A 19708-nucleotide genomic window follows, 5' to 3' on the forward strand; every position below is an offset into this window, starting at 1 on the left:
ACGTGTGAATGAAATTTTGGAATCTATTAGAGTAGACATGTAGGTTGTCTTTGAATGATTTCCCATGCTTAAGGAGTTTCATGTTTAATAATCACTGACCGCACGATAAATCTACTTTCCTTGTAATATTGAAAGTTACCGGACGGAAAATTTGCGTGTACATTTTGAGTGAATAGGGTCGAACCTAGTGTCTTTTAAGATCACTTGTTATTTTCATGATGAAGTCATCTAATTTTACGATATTCCATGAGGATCAGTAGATGTAATAATCACTTAAATAATAATAATATTGACTAATGATCGGGTAAAACAGAAGTAAACGCTCGTGAGCCATAAAACTACTGTAGAGTTCCTAAATGTGAGATGGAATGTGCTCTGTTCATGAAGGGTCTGGAATATGGCCAATCCTGAGGGATATTTGTTGTATAATTGAGCAATTGATGAATTAATGGTGATATTTGATTTATTCTTGTGTATTTGGAGCGCAAGATGGATTATAATTATTAGAGCACGTGTTGCGAGTGTATTTCACAAGTAGGAAGTAAAAATAATACGAGTAAGGCTCACGCTTGCGGTAAATTCAACCTGTAGCCCACATGATGGTAGTGCTTATGGATTTTACTAGAATCTTCCATTATAATTTCATGAATTAGATGAACTTGCGTTGATATGTGAAATGTGTTTCTATCAGGTGATACCCATGACTTCGATCACTAGCCACCAGTAATGAAGGAGAATTTCAGTGCACGGATTATTTTATGCTAGACATTACGCGTCCCGACCACCAATAAAAATCATAAATAAATTTGCCAAATCAGGATTCGATGTAAATAGTGTACATAAAAACGTGTTTCCCTAGTGTGAATGTATGTGTGTAAATGTGTATATTTCTCTTGTGCCATGTTGATTTCATTTAATTTTGATCTGGTCATGCACTTGCTGTGACGCAGATCACACTCATCGTTGTGTGTCGCCTTAAGAAATAATTTCATGCCCTTAAGGGAAAGTTTAATTAAGTTAAGTCAAGGAAGACTAGGAAGGAATTTATTTTCTTAATTAGCGAGATTTAAAAGGAAAGATCATCTCGTTACTTTATGAAGGCACTCGATTTGTAAATAAAATTTATTTAACTAGCTCACACGTTGGTAATGTAAATTCCTAAAAATCTGAAATACGTTAAGATTAATTTGAATAGAAATGAAATGCAAAGATCAGAGGTAGAAATTCGTTAGCCGCATGATTACTTTGAAACATTGTGAAAATAAGTCATTAATAATTAATTAAAAATCATTACTCTGAAATGCTAATGATGAACATTAGGTAAATGATGCAGTGAGAAATTAATAAGAACACGATCGTGTGACAATGAAACAGGTTAATTGAATGATAAGAAAATAATAATAATAATAATAATAATAATTAGAATAATAATTAATTAATTTTGAGAATTTTGGAAACAATTTTCATTTTTTACTGAGATTCATGTTGGTGTCATTGACCAATATTAGATACTGAAAATGACAAATTCAGTTGAATACATCTTAAAAACCACGTGTTGAGACTACTTTAAATTGATAAAGCTTTGAACACATGTTAATTTATTTAATTCTTTCAATCAAATGTTTGATTTGAGAAGGCAAGTGGCCTTATTACTTCTTTGGTTTCATTACAGCACAGTAAGGCTGGAGATATGAACACGTGTCACTCTAAATCGAGGAAGAAATCCAATATTATGAAAGTTCTCTGTTAAAAGTAAAATATCAGCAAGAATATTTTATCTGTTTGTCTGCTTATGTGAATAAATGTCAGAGTGTTGTTTTAATATTTCTTTTTATCCTGCTTGGTCATCAATCCTTAACAACCCTTAAATGCCTCTAGTAAGTGATAGCCAACGATCGAACGGTCCACCTTGGGATTCCTCGCTCGATGGCTGGGCTTAGCTCGGGAAAAATGGGGGCAATACGCCTGCGAGCAGTTATTTTCTACAAAGAACTTTGTGAAGTCAACAGTTAAAAACCGTCTTGGTTCAGAACTACGTGCATCGTGTGTGGTACCTACAGAAGAGCGCAAGTTATGAACCTAATATAAATGACATGGCTACTAAGATTCAGCAACAAGTTTCACACTAAATGTGAGAACGATATTTCACTTGAAGTCCATTGGCAAATATTAGTATGTTTGATTTTTATATCTAATAATACTTAATGAGGAAGTGTGTTACAATGGGCGCTTATTACTGTATATGATTTTTACAAATAATGTTACGTATTCTTAAAACTTACAAAAATGTATTTTTGCAGTATTTGAAAATTGAGACCACGGAACATACAATCAAATGCAATACTTATATCTAATAAATACATGAATAAATAATAATTAATTAATACCATATTATGAAACATATTTCGGAATTAGGAAAGTAAGTCGGTATGGTATCGGGGGGGGGGGCGTGCAGATGTAGCCATTCCTTAAAGGAAAATAGCAGGTGGCACAGTAGACAGTTGAGAATAATAAACCAGACTTGAAATGGCACACCAGTTGAAAAGGTTCGCCATCCCTGCTATAGACTATCATTGTTTATTTTTAATATTATAGAATAGAGGCACATTCATGCATATGAGCCTTTTCTACATGCAGCATACCTGAATTGTATCTATAATTTGTGGAGAATAATAATAATAATAATAATAATAATAATAATAATAATAATAATAATAATAATAATAATAATAATAATAATAATAATAATAATAGATAAATGAACTACAGGAGATAGCCGAGAAAACAGGTTTAAAAATCTCCTTCACAAAAACAGAGATGATGAGCACGGACAGGAATTGTGTGAAGAGAACAATGAAGACGAAATATGGCGAAGCGAATGTCACAAAGCAGTTTAAATACCTGGGAGAAATTATCAGCAGCAACGGGATGGATAAAGGAGGCCATGGAAAATAGAAAACTTAAGCTGGAAAGGCTAAACATTGCCACCAAAGCCATTTATAATAAAAATAATCCTTCCATCAATGCGAAACTAAGACAACATGATGCTGGGGTAAAACCAGTGATTCTGTATGGGGTGGAAACAGCAGCACTAACGAACCTGGAAAAACTACTAAAGATTGAAAGGATAATATTGAGGAGAATTTACGACCCAAGGGTGGTAGAGGGAAACTACAGATTACGATCAAATAAGCAGATATACAAAAGAACAGAAGACCTGGAAACAACAATAAGGAAAAGACGGCTGCGATTCTATGGACACATGGTCAGAATGGATCCAGCAAGGTTAAATAAACAAATTTTTAATACAATATACTACTAGAAGAGCCAGGGGTGATATGCCAAGCAGATGAAGGAAGAACGGAAGAGCTTAGGAACTGCAGATGAAGAATGTCGTGATAGAGACCAATTCTGGAAAAGACTTTCCAACATAAAAGTTCTGGTTGAAGAATAGAAAGAGCGCAGAGTGTGAAGATGGACTGAAGGGAGAAGAGCGCAACATTCTGAAAGAATGAAGGCACTGTGGAGAAAGAGGAAGGAAGAAGGAATGATTAGAAGGAAGTGAAGTGGTACTGGCGTGGTCCTAAGTGTGGCCGGTTCGCAAGAAAAAAGAAAGAAAGAAGGAAAGAAAGAAAGAAAGAAAGAAAGAAATAATAATAATAATAATAATAATAATAATAATAATAATAATAATAATAAAGTACGTAGTCATTTTTACCTGTTTTCCTTGTGTGTGGATGTAACGTTGATTCGTCCTCTGTTCAACTTCATTGAATTCGGAAAGAAAATTCGCAGCGTTTAAAGATGTGGATAATGACATGCAACATAGAATAGATTTTCACAGTCTTGGTAGGAAACGTTTGGTAGGATTGCTGGAACAATCGGAAAAAATGCAGTGTGCTACAAGTTCCCTTCTGTGAGTTACAAACAGACCGTTAATTTTCCTTGCATTCTTTAAGATCAGTATTTATGAAAGAGGTTCTCCACTGTTAACAGAGGAATTCACTGATAGCATTCCAAAATATATGAGACCAGTAACACATTATTTCAATGCTGCTGTGTAACGCATGACGTGTTTTGTTATAGTTCAGATAGAATAACCGTAAAGTACGTAATTAACCGACCTATCAGTGACTTTTTCACTTAGATTCTTTATATGTCACACGTGCGCGTTATACAGAATTCTGTATGAAGTTTCATATTTCATAGATTAAACAATACACTGAAACAGGTTATTAATATGAAAAGCTAGGGTACCAAATGTATTTTGTATAGAGGTTCGACTGTAAATTTATATAATGTATACATATCAGTACTCGACTTACTTTAGGTCAGTGCTTCATATCCAATATTTTTATACTTACTGAGTGATTTTGGGTACGCGGAGTGGTTCACGTAGCTGTTAGTTTGCGTTCGGAAGATAGTGGGTTCGAATCCCCACTGTCGGTAGCCATCAAGATGGTTTACCATTTTCAATCGAAGAAAACGCTGGCGTTTTACCTGAATAGACCATGGTCGCTTCTTCCTAGTTCTGTCATAATCTTCGTTACTAGAAGAACTACCGGTATTGGTGCAGCGTAAAGAAGTCTATATTTGTTACCGTTGATTAATTACCATTCATTCACTGCAAGTGAGAATTTCAATGAGTGGGTTAATCAAATGTAAAGTATGTATTTCTAAGGAACATATGTGCAGATTGCACAAATTTTACAGCATCCAGTCCATGTCACTCTTTCGTTAGAAATCCACTTCACTGTGTGCAGAACTTGTTTAACATGACATGTGAAAACACACAGGTAAATATGGCATGCCCCAAAAATAATTACCTATTCGTACAGGAGATAATAGAAACGCGCGCTGTCGTTATCAAACTATGTGATAGATTTGTGTATATGCCCTTTAACTTGGGGCGTTTGTGTACTGACCCATACAGAGGCCTTCCCCCACATATCATACAACCCTGCAATAAACAACCGTCGCTTTATAGCGTTGGTTTACATGACTTTGCCAGCAGTAGAGTATTCACTCCAACACAAAGCGTCGGGAGGTGTTTGAGCATACTCTATGAGCTGGACAATGCATTTTTTGGTGACAAATAACAATGTTTGGGTATGGATATTTATTATACAGTGTAATCTCTGTTGTTATTGGAGAATAGTACGTAGCAGTGCACTAACTCAATTATATGGAGTTCGTAATACACTGACTGACAGAGCAAATGCAACACCAAGAAGGAGTGGCTCGAAAGGGATGAAAGTTGGGGAAAAAACAGAGACGGCACGGACGAATAATTGATGTTTATTTCAAACCGATATGCAGGTTACACAATGCGCACGGCATCGACTCAGTAGGATGTAGGACCACAGCGAGCGGCGATGCACGCAGAAACACGTCGAGGTACAGAGTCAATAAGAGTGCGGATGGTGTCCTGAGGGATGGTTCTCCATTCTCTGTCAACCATTTGCCACAGTTGGTCGTCCGTACGAGGCTGGGGCAGAGTTTGCTAACGGCGTCCAATGAGATCCCACACGTGTTCGATTGGTGAGAGATCCGGAGAGTACGCTGGCCACGGAAGCATCTGTACACCTCGTACAGCCTGTTGGGAGATGCGAACAGTGTGTGGGCGGGCATTATCCTGCTGAAACAGAGCATTGGGCAGCCCCTGAAGGTACGGGAGTGCCACCGGCCGCAGCACATGCTGCACGTAGCGGTGGGCATTTAACGTGCCTTGAATACGCACTAGAGGTGACGTGGAATCATACGCAATAGCGCCCCAAACCATGATGCCTCGTTGTCTAGCGGTAGGGCGCTCCAGAGTTACTGCCGGATTTGACCTTTCTCCACGCCGACGCCACACTCGTCTGCGGTGACTATCACTGACAGAACAGAAGCGTGACTCATCGGAGAACACGACGTTCCGCCATTCCCTCATCCAAGTCGGTCTAGCCCGGCACCATGCCAGGCGTGCACGTCTATGCTGTGGAGTCAATGGTAGTCTTCTGAGCGGACGCCGGGAGTGCAGGCCTCCTTCAACCAATCGACGGGAAATTGTTCTGGTCGATATTGGAACAGCCAGGGTGCCTTGCACATGCTGAAGAATGTCGGTTGACGTGGCGTGCGGGGCTGCCACCGCTTGGCGGCGGATGCGCCGATCCTCGCGTGCTGACGTCACTCGGGCTGCGCCTGGACCCCTCGCACGTGCCACATGTCCCTGCGCCAACCATCTTCGCCACAGACGCTGCACCGTGGACACATCCCTATGGGTATCGGCTGCGATTTGACGAAGCGACCAACCTGCCCTTCTCAGCCCGATCACCATACCCCTCGTAAAGTCGTCTGTCTGCTGGAAATGCCTCCGTTGACGGCGGCCTGGCATTCTTAGCTATACACGTGTCCTGTGGCACACGACAACACGTTCTACAATGACTGTCGGCTGAGAAATCACGGTACGAAGTGGGCCATTCGCCAACGCCGTGTCCCATTTATCGTCAGCTACGTGCGCAGCACAGCGGCGCATTTCACATCATGAGCATACCTCAGTGACGTCAGTCTACCCTGCAATTGGCATAAAGTTCTGACCACTCCTTCTTGGTGTTGCATTTGCTCTGTCAGTCAATGTATATTAAGTAATACCTCCCATGCTAATTTCTGGAAGATCACTGAGGACAGGGTCGCCTGTATGTCTATAACATTCATTAAAGGAGTCATAATGAAAATGATGAAGTGCCTTGAATTGTAAGGAACATATTGTTCAAATATCCTAATTTAAAGCTAGTATTGGAACCAATGCTCTCGATGTTTTGCGCATTAAAAACAATCATAATCCTTATAATCGCCGTCATCATCATCGCCGTTGTCATAGTCATCATAATCATCATTTCCCCTCAAAAACTAGTGAATGGTGTTTACTCTTCTTTACCATGTGGGAGTCTAAATGATAGAAATAATGTGTTCATTGATGTAAGCATCACGTCAACGTAAATCCAGGTTAGCAGTAATCGAACTAGCAAAGCGAGAGGAGGTGTTGAGTGTGAGTGCTGAGCGAGGAATGTGGGTATTGCTATTCAACGGTACCGGGTGAAATGAAATGAAATGAAATACCGTGTGGCCTCCGGAGAGGCCTGGTGCAGATATTTTGATTTAACTCCCGTAGGCGACCTGCGCGTCGTGATAAGGATGAAATTATGATAAAAACGGCACATACACCCAGACCTCATGCCAGGGGAATTAACCAATTATGGTTAAAATTCCCAACCCAGCCGGGAATCAAACCCACGACCCATGTGAACTAAGGCCATCACGCTAACCACTTAGCTATGCGGCCCAAAAGCGGTATCGGGTAACCATAGGTCGATGGCACGGGCGTGTGAATTTTGAGCGTGCGGCATGTGCAAATAGTAACTGGCAACAATGCGGCTTGAGTGTATCTCGTTTGACAGCAGCAATGATGGCAATACTAACTTTAATAGAGGGTGTGGAGATGACTTCTGTCCAGGATCGGTGGGATAAATTGGCTGGTAAGAGATCGAGAACAAATAAATAGTCAGAGAGGCGCGTCAGGCGGAACAAATTAGACATCTTATGCAGGAGCAGTATAAAATTGAAGAGGATAAAAGAGTGCGTAGAAGAATAATAAGTGAGAAGATTGTGCATAATAATTTTGATGAGTTAGAAATACAGAAGTCCAAAGGATACTAAGTCCATGTTGACGGTTTTAATATACACAGCAAGACAAGAAATAGGATAGTTCGAATGGACAGATATCCTGGGGATAACCGGGTTTAGCGGCGGAGTTAAGACATGTAAAGGAAGTGATCAAAAAAGAAGGCAGAAGGAAAATAATTTTATTTACGACGTACCTAAGAGTGAAACAGAAAATTTAAGCCATAAAGTCAATAAGTTGTTGGACGGCATACAAAACTGTATGAATTATACATGAAGTATACATGGATGAGGTAAACAGAATGGTGACAGTGAAGGGGAAAAGGCCAATTAAATTCAAGTCATTATCGGCTTTCTTGGCTAACACAATTTTGAGGAACATTAGGAATTTAAAAGGGAAAAAATACGGGTGAAATGGGTCGTGGACAATGAATCATTACGGAGCAGAGAAATCTGCGTTTACATTTAGGAAGGGTAAGGAATTCGGGACTCAAAGCGTACGTACGAGGAAAGCGCCTGATATTTGGTGATGGTAATTGGTAGCGAGCATGGACACAAGTGCAGCCAAAGGAAATGGATGAGAAGCAGCTGCATCAGCAGTAGCAAAGTGTGGCGAGTACGATGGGTGGAGGAATGTGCAAGGATGTTACGAGTAATGCTAGCGCTTGTGCAGCAACTTGTGAAACTGCAGATGGTAAACAAGTCCAGTGCACTGCAATCTCGGCGAAAGGTACTGAACAGACAACTGTACTTGCCGAAGTTGTGAATGTAGGACTAGCTGACAGCCGGTTCGTGTCACGTACAGGGCCCCGCAGAGGGTGAGAAGATAGGAGGAGGGAAACAATGACCAAAGGTAAAATGTTAAGTTAAAAGGACTTATGGTCCAAATAGGGCAAGTCACACGAGGACACAATGGACAAAGAAACTATTAGTTCACTAGAAGGCAGGATCTTAGAAGTAGAGAGATCGTAGGTAACAAGAAGTCTACCAAACTGACAGAGGGTAAAATTAAAAAAAATACTTAGAATGGAGAATAGAATGTGTGAATTAGGATGATTTAACAAGATAGGAAATGAAGTGGTGAAACAATTAATGGTTGCAATGGACATTTTTACCTTTGCTAAGAGTTGGATTGCACCAAAATACTAAGTACATGTGGACGTTTTTAATATACACAGCAAAGATAAGAGACAGGAGGTTTCGAATGGACAGATATCCTGGTGGAATACTAACCTTAATAAGGAACGATGTACCGCATAAAATTGAACTCATAAGAAAAGAAACCGTCAACGTTCCTAAGATAAAAGGAAATACGAATCGGACGGGAGAGAAATGATTATGTCTGGGTTTTGTATATAACCCTTCTGATGATTCCAAATTTGCAAACAAGAATTCCTTCCTTTAGTTGGAAACATAAATTAAAATTAAGGTATATGTAGAAATGTAGGAACATGCATGTTTTGTGCTAATGGGGAACTTCAGTTCGAGGATTGCAGATCAGAAACCAAAGTATTGTAAAGGGGTAGAGGAAAGAGTAATTAAGAAGGGAACAACTAAAGATGAAGGCTGTAATAGGTAGGGGAGAAACAACTGGAACTACAGTATGTGGTAGAGAAGAATTGAATATTCTGAATGGGTGGTGTTCAGGAGATTAAAGATGTAAATTGACATATTTATATATATTTATAACACTAGTATGTACCCGCAGATTCACCAACGTTTATTAATTCAACACCTACGTGTGTTTAAAACCGTTTATTTCAAAGCAGATTAAATTATTTATTAACACGTAGTACTAGGTGTGGTTTTTACATAAATTGTATTAATTGAATTGTTTTATTTTTATTGGATCTCCAATGTTTAAAACGTACCGGGTTGGCTGTTGGTACAAATAATATTAAAACAATGTAACAGAGCTTCCGGATAAACTATATTAATTGCCCTTCCATTTGGATCTAACATGTATAATGTGTTTACAATTCGAACACTTGAACAATCAACATACCTTTGACCATAAGAGAAGCAGAGTTTCCAATGATCCAGTCCTACAACTTTAAGCGATTGCACTTGTACCTTGTTGATGGGCGTATCGGAATTCAAACAAATGTCTAAATTGAAACGGTATATCCAAAGAGATCATTTGAATCCGAGTAATGAATACTACACCCGTGGTATAACCAATCATGATGGTGGCTTCAATAAATTCAGCATCAATTTCTTGACTGAAAGTCATATTCCTTTGCAGAGGGAAGGAGGATTTATATTCCTGAGAAGGATAATCGGTGCCAGAATCGTCCACTCCAAGATGCTCGGGGTATTGCAGGTGACTCCAAGCTGTTCAGAAGCTCTGTAGTGTAGTTGACAGCCTGACCTCTATTACATGTTGTGTCAATTAAAACTGGAAATTTGTAGAACACCGGGCAATATTTGTAAAAGTCGGTTGTTGATGTGTTGACAACTTCATTCCTTGGAACAAGAGTTTCACTTTTACACAGCCGTGCATTATCGGTGAAATGCTGTACCGACCTATGACAAAACTTTCAGATATCTCCGTGCCGCAGACACGGCTGGGCATCACACAAATACACACAAACACTTCCGGATATTACGGACTGAATTTGGCTCCTCGTGGTGGGAACTAAAATAGCTTTCTGCGCCATGGACTTAAAATGGCTCCTTGACCTATCTTATGTACGTTGCCTAGCGATGGTGAATCTATGCTGGTGAACTCTATGTGTACCGTATTTACTTGAGAGCTATGTTGAATCATGCACACAAACATCCATAATCTCGGACATTTTCGACATTCCATTTCACCTCCTCTAACCCTCATACTGATTGGGAATGAACATTAACTTAAGCGGCATCCAGAGTGTGAAAGTTCATCTCTGCTATCCCATAAACTACTGACTCGACACTAAGATCGGTCATTTTGGGATATTTTTACATTTCATTTGGAGCGTTGGGGGTACTGTAATTATTCCAGACAGTATGTTACATGTATATCAAGTTTGGTTAAGAGCTATGCTGGAACACATACACAGTAATCCGTAATCTCTGTCATTTACGACATTTTCCTTTTTCATCCCTTACCAACCAATGCCAATGGGGAATAAACATCGACTTAAACGACATCTAGAGTGTGACTATACATACAAGTGACTCCGTAAACTATGGGTTCTATATTACAGTAATTTTCACGTCACATTACGGTAATTTTCATAATTTACCCCCTTCTACCTCCACTCCTATGGCTGCTAAGGATTTCTCATCCCCACAGTACTTTATTCAGATAGTAAGTCGTATTATGTGTGCGAAGTTGGGCTGACAGATATGCTGGAACTAGCACACGCGTAAGTCCATAACATCAGTCATTTTTGGACATTATATTTTTAAAACCTTCTCACCCCCTATGCCGATTGGGGCTCAGCATTGACTTGAATAGCATCCAGAGTGACACAGTTCATATCAGTGACTCAATAAAGTATAGATTCGACACTAATATCGGTCGTTTTCGATTTCCACCCCCGCTCCTAGTGGTGCTAGGTGTGTCATGCCCTCACAGTATTATTTTCCAGATAGTGAGGCAGATTCGTACCAAGATTTTTTGTGAGCTATGCTGGAACATACACGCATATATTTTCATAAACTTGCTCATTTTTGGACATTCTCTTTTTCAACCCTTCTGAACCCCTATGGCGATGGTGGCTGAATTTGTACTTGAATAACATTCGGAGTGTCACTGTTCGTCTCAGCGACCCTGAAAACTATAGATTTAATTATTTATTTGCCATCCCTACCCATCCCATCCTTAGGCATGCTAGCAAGTCATAAGCGTACCAAGTTTGGTTGAAATTGCTCCTGAGTTTAAGAGGATATGTTGAAATTATTTTCATAGCCTACATACTTATATGTATATACTCGCCTTTGCTCGTTCGGTTGCTCTTCGTTAGGAGTGGCTGATAACTCCTGTCATTCTACTGTTGATATTCAATGTTCGCAGTTTCTTATATATTTCTGCACATCTAATGCGCAGCTACATTCTTCAAACTTGGCAAACCTATCAAAGTTGATCCTATGACATGAAAGTACATCTCGATCACGGAATTTGGATTGCTATTTCAGAATAACAGCACGGTCATGACAGTCCTAGCAAGCAAGGTACTTCATAAAACATGGCGGCGTGTTCCCATCCTCCTATGTACATCATTTCTTGCCGGACTATCATGATACAGCGTAAGCTGCTGTCGCCTGGCGTAATCTGTCCATCAAGTCGATCCAATCTTGGTGTGGCACTGAAACTAAATTAATTACATAAAATTAATCATTAAAACTACCCATCGGATTTCGTTCAAACCACTTTCTAAACCGTGTCATGAGTATTAAGAACAATTTGTGAAATTTTCAGCGAAATCGGTCAACTATTTTGGAGTTCATTTGAGACAAGCACATACACAGAGTTTCACTTTTATATATATGTAGATTAATGATAATTTCCAAGCGGAAGGTTTGAGAAAGGAGTCTCTCGCTGTCTCACTGTCTCGAGAACCAAGATATTCCGGGTGTGAACTTACGATCTGACGATATCTTTCTGCTCACATTAATAACTGTTAAAATGAGAAATAGTTTTAATTGGATAGTAAACGACTGCAAAAGAGTGAAATCTAAAACTTAATCCACACAAAGCCACAGTTATGATGTGTAAAATAGGTAATAATCTCTCAAGAATAAACAGTGGTTGATGGGTAAGATAAAATTGGAATTTGTTAAAGATTGAACGCCTAGGGACGATCATATGGATCGATGGTAGATGGAGAACACAGATAAAAAGGGCAAAAATGAAGGGAATAAGTGTTCTGGCTAGTATACAAATATTGGACAGAATGATGCCGTACATCGAATATGAAGTTCAGGAAAATGTATTTAATTCAGTAGTTAACACGAAGTATTTGTATGGAGAAGAAATTTGGTGAGTAAGTGATAGAATTGTAACATTAGATATAGTAGTAAGTAAATTTGTTAAATTAGTAATGGGGTTGCCAAACTGTAGTGGAGTGAGAATGATGTGCGAAGGGGTGAGTATGCGGGCGGATATTGTTAAACGGGCAGGGATGAAATTCTAAGGCTAGCATACTAACGCCAAATGAAACATCAAAATAAGGGTTAGTGGGGCGATGGGGTGAAGAAATTACTGGATGACGTAGGATTTGTATACCATTTGGAAAGACATGAAGGGATGATATGGGATCGTGTAAAACGGTTGCCCAAAGAGTGATATACACTGAAACACAAATAATAAGGGCGGAATATAATAACAAGGGAACAGTATTTTATTTTGTAAATTAAGTAAAAAAATGACAGTAAGGACCGAAATATTAACAAAAAGGGAAATAAAACGAATAATATGGTGGCTGAGGAGATTTTATATTAAAGCTATAAGACAAAATGAGTAAAAGCGAATCGTTGGAATAAAAGAATGGAATTCCCTCGCCTTCTAAAAGAATGTACGGAATGATGGAAGATCTGAAGAAATATATATACGGGAAGGAGACAGGTAAAATAGAAAACAAACCTGAACTCTATACTACTGGTAAGTTAATAAACAAAGAATGGAAGGCAACAGATAGAACAGCAAAACTGTGTAATATTATAAGGGGAATTTTGGAAAAGAAATTAAATCAGAATGAAAACACACAAAATTAATGTATGTAGTACCGGGCGAGCTGGCCGTGTGGTTAGGGCCGCGCAGCTGTGAGCTCGCACCCGGAAGATGATGTGTTCGAATCCCACTGTCGACAGCCCTGAAGCTGGATTTCCGTGGTTTCCCACTTTCACACCAGGCAAACGCTGGAGCTGTACCTTAATTAAGGCCACGGCCGCTTCCTTCCCATTCCTAGGTCTTTTCTATCCCATCGTCGCCATAAGACCTATCTTATTTTGGCCTTAATTTAAGTACAGCCCCGGCATTTACCTTGTGTGAAAATGGGAAACAACGCAAATCCATCGTCAAGGCTGCCGACAGTGGGGATCGAACTCACTATCACCCGGATGCAAGCTCACAGCTTCACGCCCCTAACCGCACGGTCAACTCGCCCGATGTAATTAGTCAAGTAGTTCTTCAAATATAGACATTTAGTGAACTGGTCAATGATCCTGGTTATCAAGTGTTATTGATTAGGCATCCTATGCCAAAAATGTGTTGCGGTGAGATGGACAGTCCCTTTATGATCATCCTCTAGCTGACAGTAATTCGGTTAAGCAATGAAGTGGTTACCGCGGCAAATCTTGGTTAATTATGGTGACCTCACAGAATCAGAAATAGTTGAATTAGTCTCAAATATAACATTAAAGTTGTTCTCACACCTCTAGTTAGGTTATTTATGTTAACTGTTAATAAGGGATCACCTGCAATATTGAGGTAAATATTTCTGGTACCAATGAAAATACCGATTAGCTAGCACAGGTAATTAACACGAAGTATTTGTATGGAGAAGAAATTTGGTGAGTAAGTGATAGAATTGTAACATTAGATATAGTAGTAAGTAAATTTGTTAAATTAGTAATGGGGTTGCCAAACTGTAGTGGAGTGAGAAGGCTGTGGGGATATCCAATGCCGAATGTTAATTCGGAAATAATGGTAAAGAATACTGTATGACAGGACATAACGCAATTGAGCTAGCCTTAGTCCTTTATTTTCTGCAAGAAAATACTTAGAATATTAGACCTACTCTGATCAGCTCATTTACGTTCTGTTCTAGGCCATTCATTCCCGTCCTGGAGCAAAGTCCTCTCTTCCCCCAATGTTATTCTATATGTCTCTGTCACGAGCAGTTCTGATCTGAATTATTCCCGTAATCTGTTTCACTACATCAGAACATCTAGCTGAAGGGCGTCCTCTGACCTTCTGCGGAATCTTTCATTTACCACCGGTGTCTACTTCATGACATCTATTCTCGCTATGTTAGCTGCCCAATTCCACTTTCGAGTACAGATTATTGTTCTAAGGAGTCCTTTACTCCGGTTTCGTGCCTGGTTTCAGTGTTCCGCAAGTGGTCTCGCAGGGAAATTTCTAGCAATCATCTTTCCATTCTTTTCCGGCGGACAATTAGTTTATGTAAGTGTCTGTTTGGTAGTAAGGATGTCTGAGCACCATATGCATGAACAGGCAGTAGGCTTCCCACGTACTGAATATGTGACTTTTGTTGTTCATGAGAAAATAATATTTGTCCTCGCCATAAGACTGATCTGTGCCGGTGTGACGTAAAGCAACTTGTAATATATATATATATATATATTGAGGACAATATTTAGTGACCAATAATGATGCCAAGCATTTCCGGTTCTCCGTCCGATCTCCTTGCTTTAAGGAATGAAATTCTCTGGCTTAGATATACATATCCTTGTAAATATTCTATACTGTTACCATTGATCTTAATTTCTCAGTCAAGTCATGAGACTTTAGTCGATAAGTGCTAGATATAGGTCTTTGTAGAATTCATTGTAGTTTTCGGTAACTTGTTTGACAACTTAGAGATGGTCAGTTATTGAAATACCGTACCGGCAAGAAATCTACCTTGTTCCTGTGGTTGAAACTCAGAAAAATCTCATCCTGAATCAGATTAAAAGATGTATCATTAATTTAAAATTTTATCACGACAATTCTCTTCGATATTCCTACAATTTTGACGATATTTATCCTCAGTGTATTCTTTAACTAGAAAGCCCAATGCATAGTCCTTTTGTCAGACCATACTATCCGAAGTGGGATCCATCAAAATGAATTATATATCTTTGATTACGGGATACTATCAGTTAATAGAGAATATTTCGTTGTTAGTTCGTCCTCCTGGAGACTCCTATGTTCATTTTTGTATCGTTCTGAAATAGAAATTTTGAATATTCAGCTCCTTCCAAAACTGGAGAAGTCTGTCTGCCCGATCATTCCCCAATCAATATACATATTTTTATATAACAGTCTTCTCACTATCTCCTCCATGTCCCCAGTCAAAAAAATTCATCTCTGAGTTGTGGCTATCTAGCGTATCGTCTAACATGGCATAGAATGTTCCCCTTCTTCATCGTGTGCTGAATCAGTTAGAGTTTGTTACTGGATCAGAGAGTAATAATATATCACAAATTTTAAATTTTATCACGGCAATTCTCTTCGATATTCCTACAATTTCGATGAAATTTTCCCTCAGTGTTTTCTTAACTAAGAAGCCAAATGTATAGAGTCCTTTCGTCTGACCATAGTATCAGAAGAGGGATCCATTTTCTCTTCCTAGAATGGATCCTCCTAGTAGTGTTACTCCTCATAAGTCAACTGCGTATATCCAATTTGATTTTATCGAGCGCTGCATCTACTTCTACTAATCTTGCTTGTGCTAGAAAAGTTAGTACGTTAAGAATTGATATTCTAATTGTGTTTTGCTGGTCTGTCACGCAATATCGCTAGCTTTTCCAACATTGTTGTGGTTCCCTGGGATTATCATGTACTGCGATGCAGGTTACTAAGAGCATTTTGTCTCTCTTCTATTTTTGTTGGAGGATATGACTCCTGTGTCCCACGATGGGTCGCTCCGGCTTGGAAGATTTGGACATAATAGGCTGCCCTTAACTTTTGTAAGCCATCCATGGTATGGGCAATAGACGCTAACATATGTTTTCAAATGGAATTTTCTTACTGAGGGACCATTACCTTTCCGAAGGAGTTCATCCACTTGAACCCGTTGGCTGCCATAGCAAGTAGAGTTATTACGTCACCCAACATTCAGCCTTGAATCGCTGGCTGTACGGTCTACTTCATTACTGTAACTGAGCAATACCTAGCCTGAGAGTAACAGACCAACAGAGCTACACTAAACTAAATGACCAAGTTTGATGATAAATAAGAAAATAATGAGAATGGCTAAGGAAACCTGAAAAAATCTACAAAAATCAAACACAGAAAAGTATTTTTCAATCAAGAGAAAAACGAAGGAAATTTTCAGCATGGACTTAAACAGGATATATTGAAGAACATGACGTTCTATTCGTATCAGATGTACTTTTATCGTAATTGTTATAACCCTGAAGTTGTTTCCATGAAAGTACCTTTTAAATAATTATCTATTTGCTTTTAAGAATTAAGTCAACTGACAAACTAATACCGGTAATTATCCATTTCTTGGTCCTGTGCACTGATGTATTCCTGACAGAACTGATGATTCCGCTACAATCCAATTATGCCATTCGAAGGGAGAGATTAGTTAATTTGAAGAACTTCGAGCCGTAGTGAGCGACTAGAAATCCCTGGCTATATGTACCCTCTTACATAAGCTACAAATCAAGGCATCATGTGAGTAATTGGAATTACGCAGGCCTACACAAGCGTCATGTATGCAAATGGAATCGGAGCGAGCGGATTTTCATTCACTATATCCTACTGAAGGGGACCGTACTGTGGGAGTTATAAATAAATCCCTGATGGATCTGGTTTACTGATAGAATGTCAATGCACCATAATGAGTAGTAAATCATTCCGGAGATCATTACAAAACCGTGTGAACTTACACAGTCCTTGAGCAACTGCTTTATTTCGTAGATTATTTACCTATCGCTTAATCTAGGTTCCCATTTAATTATTATCGCAACTTTGAATAGCGTTGCCTTATATATTTACTGAAAAGCGTCAGAAAAAGTCATTTTTTCAGTGCGACCTTGCTATAGGGAAAATCTGCATTTATTTGCAATGTAATTCCCAGGTTAGACTCTCAGCTTATTAGGTCGTATCGAGCATACGTAGTAACCTGCCAACGTGTTACTGGTGAGATTCGAACACGCACCTAAACATTTCACGTCCAATGCTCTCACGATTGTTCTATAATGGAATTGGATATTCTTGTTCTCTTGGCAAAGATTTAAGTAAGAGTTATAGTACCACTTCCAGCACAATTCAAGAGCGCGCACTAGTCCTACGCTACAGGCACTCGTATTGAATATACGCTTTCCCGACCGCATTCTACTTGAAATAGACATTCAGGGAATCACTTCATGTCGAGTAAATATTGTATATGCTGAAGAGATGTTAACTATAGCCTATATACTCGACATGACCTAATAAGTTTAAAAGGAGGGAAATGTATATTTGGATTCAGTTATTTGTATGTATGTTCAGTCCTCAGCCCGAAGGCTGGTTGGATCCTAAACAGATCCGCCATCACCTGTCATAGATGGCTTAGGCATCACTAAAGAGGCGTACTAATGACATGAGAAGTGAGGTAGTTTCCCGTTGCTTTCCTCATCGAGCCAGAAGTTGCTAATACATATGAGTCTGCCTAGCCCACTGAAATGCATAAAACAACCGACCCTATGAGCAACATTTTCACACCATTCATAGCAGGTACTGGCTGCATAAGGAATGGCATTACTAGCATCGCTCACACTGTACCTCCGTCACTTTCATATTGTCAAAGCCAAGGATAAGACAGAGATCAATGAAAGTAACAAAATTACTCTAGCCTATACCAGAAGACTTAGTGCACTGTAAACACTAGTTCCCCAAGCAAAGGCCAACTCAGTTATGTAACTGCATTTGGGACATAGTGTGTTCGGTCGTTTCTGTTGGCAGTTCTGCAGATTTTTCCCGCTGTTTCCCATTCTTACACCAGGCAAATTCTGCGGCCGTACCTTCCATAAGGCTCACAAATTTTGTTTCTTCTTCACTGCACATGACGGTATAACTACACGAATTTTACGTTCAATTTCAGTTCCAGGCTTAATCTAAAATACAAACTATTTGTGTTTGATCTCCATGCTATCCCAGATTGTCACGCATTTTTTGGGATTGTTCGTTTTTATGGATATGCTGTGTAGTATTTTACTAAGCATCTCTGTACCAAGAACTAGGTTATCCAATGTACGAACAACAGTAACACACCCTTTTACTTCCCTTATATTTTGTAACCAATGAAAACACACGCTTCCGATGTCAGTTTGAATAGGAATAGATTTTTCACATTTATATCACGAAATACCTACTACTACTTAATACAGCTATTTCTCTACGCAATGGTAATTTCTTACCAGCATACCACATGAAACTATTCTTACATGAAATTTTCCAAACGCCCGTCCTTAGCAATTATACACGCAGAAACCCACCGCTACATTGAATCCCGGATGCGATGACGCATCCCTGGGACGGCGGGTTGAAACGTGTATCAGTGGTAACGGAATACATTTTGAACAGGCCATGTAACAAAAGAGTGTCATGTGGTATGCTGATACGTTCTATTATGCTGATACGTTCTCTTCCTGTGTGTTTCCCATGATTAATGCACTATGTAGGGTTTTAGTAAAGGAGTTCTAACATGGAAATACAACATTTCCGAACCCATGTCTATATAATATTTTTTATTATTCTACATGTGAGAAATGTGTCCTGAAAGTTGGGCCGTACCTTATTATTACACGTTGTAGACAATGACAGAGAGCAAAGAAATGAATTTAATTCAGTATTCAATAGCAACTTACATAATAATATACCATAAGGTAAGGGTAATTCTGCCCGAAGGCAGGTCCAAACCTCCGCAGAGGTGTTCCTGAGCCGGAGTTTACGTGCGGTAGGGTGGCCAGTTCCTTTCCGCTCCTCCACTCCCTTTTCCCCCACCAACAGCGCGTGGCAACCCATCCAACTCCTGACCACGCCCAATGTTGCTTAACTTCGGAGATCTCACGGGATCCGGTGTTTCAACACGGCTACGGCCGTTGACTCAGGCTTGTTATATATTTTTTCTCTGTCATTCCTTAGTTATATAGAAGTTGGTATTCTTCAATGCTATTACAGTTCTTCTAAAATATAAAATATAGTGAACCCGTTTCGAGTATTTCTTGGCGTTGGATTTTCATCGCGTTTTTCGCCCCTACACGATCTATTTTATTTATCTGATCATTCAATAACATATGGACCATCTCTATAACTTACTGATAATTTACCTTGAGCAACCCAAATAATCCACTCGATGCGTCCGCTATTAATAACCGAGAAATGATTTCCCCTTTTGAG

The sequence above is a fragment of the Anabrus simplex genome, chromosome 1 (assembly GCF_040414725.1).
Source record: "Anabrus simplex isolate iqAnaSimp1 chromosome 1, ASM4041472v1, whole genome shotgun sequence".
In the NCBI taxonomy this organism is placed as follows: Eukaryota; Metazoa; Arthropoda; class Insecta; order Orthoptera; family Tettigoniidae; genus Anabrus; species Anabrus simplex.